Source organism: Nematolebias whitei, unplaced genomic scaffold (genome assembly GCF_014905685.2).
Source record: "Nematolebias whitei isolate Nwh7 unplaced genomic scaffold, NemWhi1 Nwh_scaf_2743, whole genome shotgun sequence".
In the NCBI taxonomy this organism is placed as follows: domain Eukaryota; kingdom Metazoa; phylum Chordata; class Actinopteri; order Cyprinodontiformes; family Rivulidae; genus Nematolebias; species Nematolebias whitei.
The window spans coordinates 2,010-4,836 of record NW_023621288.1 but is presented as its reverse complement, the minus strand read 5'-3'; the positions used below and the strand labels follow the sequence as shown (position 1 = coordinate 4,836).

General features: G+C 39.9%; 1 long non-coding RNA gene across 1 annotated transcript; it reads left to right on the top strand.

The window, feature by feature from the left end:
- Nucleotides 1-953: 953 nt before the first annotated feature.
- Nucleotides 954-1,751, top strand: LOC119429564. The gene is made up of 4 exons (XR_005187802.1): nucleotides 954-1,044; nucleotides 1,171-1,277; nucleotides 1,380-1,466; nucleotides 1,716-1,751. It is a non-coding gene; the product is annotated as an uncharacterized LOC119429564 (long non-coding RNA).
- The last annotated feature ends 1,076 nt before the right edge of the window (nucleotides 1,752-2,827 follow it).

The following is a 2,827-nucleotide window of genomic DNA, read 5'->3' as shown; positions in this document are numbered from 1 at the left end:
TATTGGAATCTTTAACATTTCATACTTGGGTTTTACAATAAGGTAAATCCACATTAGGTGGGCACATTAATAACGTTCTGTTACCCGCTCAGTATTGTATTTCTCCAGTCCTTCACTGTAACTCATATTCAGCCTTTTTGTTTTTGCATTTTGTTCGTTATAACTTTTAGCCTGGAACATCTTCTACCTTTTTAATGTCATGAACCTGTATACTTTCATTTCTTTATGGTTTGTTGCGGACACCAACATTTCCTTATTGTGGAGCAGTAAAGGTTTTCGATTATAATTAATTGAAAAAAGTAATGAACCATGACTTCTAAGATCACATATATCCAATGTAATGTTTGAAAATGTAATATACATTATACTTTCAAAGAATAACAAACACTTTTCTTTTGGAAAATGATTTTTTTTTAACAATTGAACATTCTGATGTTTAAAGATTGAACATCTTTTTTTCACACTGAGACATGGTCACAACAAAACGAAAAAGGGACTTGTTGATAATTGTAAATTAATATCTTTTGTATATAACAGGTATACAAACTCTTTGAAAAAAAATATTTTTGAGAGATGTAATAGGAAAAGAATTACAAACTAAAACATTTCAATAAACCACCATTGGTACACTTAAACATACTTTGCCATGTAATAATTGGTCACAAAAAACATAAAACACAACCTGTTTATGGTCTGACTGTAAATAAATTATAATATCAAACAATAACAAACTATTTGCTTTTGACCTGGGCTTCTGAAAACTTCCAAGTGGAATGTGTTCATTCACAGCATTCAGTCTGCTGTGTATAATGCTGCATGTGGTTGAATTTTTTCCTTCTCTGACACCGTCTTCACTGCTTTTGCCAGGTCATCATAAAGCTCCCACACACACGGAGCTCTACGGCAGTATGCAGTGTGATGTCCCATAACATCTTTGGTCAAGCTTCCCTTGAAAACGATGACTCCTCTCAAAGTGAATGTCTTTCCTTGGAGAGCCACAACGGAGGGAAATTCACTCAAAGTAAACTGAGTAGTTTGTAAGAGGTCAGTGACAATCCATGCTATTTCTCCAATTCGGTAGCTGTGAGTTAGAGTTCCTGCACAGAGTATTTTCCCTGACGTGCTGTCTCCTGTTTTGAATGCAACTGGACATTCTGATTCTTTCTGTAGTTGGCGAAGGCAGGTAGACTCTGGAAGTAAGAGTCCATTTTCGACTGAAGTACCAAGCTGAGCCAAGCCAGACTTCATCAGGACAGAAATGTCAGGAGAAACAAATGGTACTTCCCTAGTTGTTCCTTTGTTTAGCTGGCAGTACTGAGAAGAGCAGTGTTTAGACAGGTAAATGCTTGATACATTTCTCATTGTTTTACCAATGACAGTGGAGATATTGCACTGGGCATCGATTTGGTGGGCTCCAGACTTCAACTCGATTTTTTGAAACATTGCACTAAGCAGCTCTGCCCTCTGTGAGTATATCTTTGGGGTCACACCATCTGCAGTAATGGCTTTCACAAGCTGCAAGATGGGGTTGTCACTGTCATTCCTGACAACATTTTGAAATGCTGAGCTGTCACAGAAAGCACAGCATAAGCACTGACAGAAAGCATCAAATGCACATGTGTTCTGGACAGATATTGTTAATTTTCCAACTTTAATAGGTTGATGCAGGTTTCCATTTTTTAATAGTCCCACTTTCACTCTTTTTCCCCGAACAGATGGATCTGCATGGAGCCATTCAGTGCAGGAAGTAAGATATGAAGTCCTCTTCCTTTTTTTCGGTGGAAGAATTAGTCCCCTCCAGTTTTCTACCACATCTTCATCTGTTGGCGGAATGTTTGTTTCATCAAGTTCTGGAGAATGGTGAGAATCTATTCTTCTCTTGGCTTCAGCACTGTGGGTGCTCATGGAAGCAGAGTTTGTTTCTGAAACTTTTGTTAATCCAGCTATTTCATGTTTTACTTTTCCAGAACAAATCCTCATTTTTCCTTCGATGAAGGAAAGATGACGAGAAATAAATCGATCAAGTCTAATGGGCAAGTTCTCATGTTTAAAAAGGCCATGTTTTACATTTTTGAATTCTGCTTCCACAGTGGCTGAGCTTGTAGTGAGGCTAGTGCTTCTGAAGAGGGGGACCATTACTCCTGTCCAAAGTGGCAAGTAACTTGCAAGTCTTATAATGTGTGGAACAATCTCAGGGAGGAAATGGATGTTATCCCTGTCCCCATTGGCTGCAGCGAGTGACCTGCTCTTCTCGCATATGTTTGATACCCAGTCTCGAAGGTCAGTCTGGATCTCGTCTAAAGGTTCCATTTGATGCACTTCCTTTGTGTCTTCGGCTGGAATGATGGAGTCTTCTGTTATCTGTGTTTTTAGATATTTTTTGCACCTCTCTGATTCCAGAGGAACTCCAGAGCTATCATCACCCTCTGCCTCACTGAGGGCCACAACAGTGATCGCATGTATCAGCTGTTTTGCATGGTCCAAACACTGTGATTGTAGAAGCTTGGCTATTGCTCTGACAAAGAAGTCTTTGACACGGTGTGACTTGTTTTTCAGGCAGTCCCACTGGCAGATCATCTTTATGCAGTGTGCCACATCAACTCTGATAAAACATGGAGGACAGTTTGCTGACTTGTTTCCAAGTAGCAGACGGAAACATTTGTTAATGTATGCCTTCAGATCAGGGTAAGGAGTGAAGGCCCTCACCAGAGCACCGAGAATAGCCAGGGAGAAGTCACTCACGGCTTCCTTTGGTACAGCAGCACCTGTACGAAGCCATTCTGTCAGCCATGTTGCAATTGCATTTATGTCGTGTCTCTCTGACAGC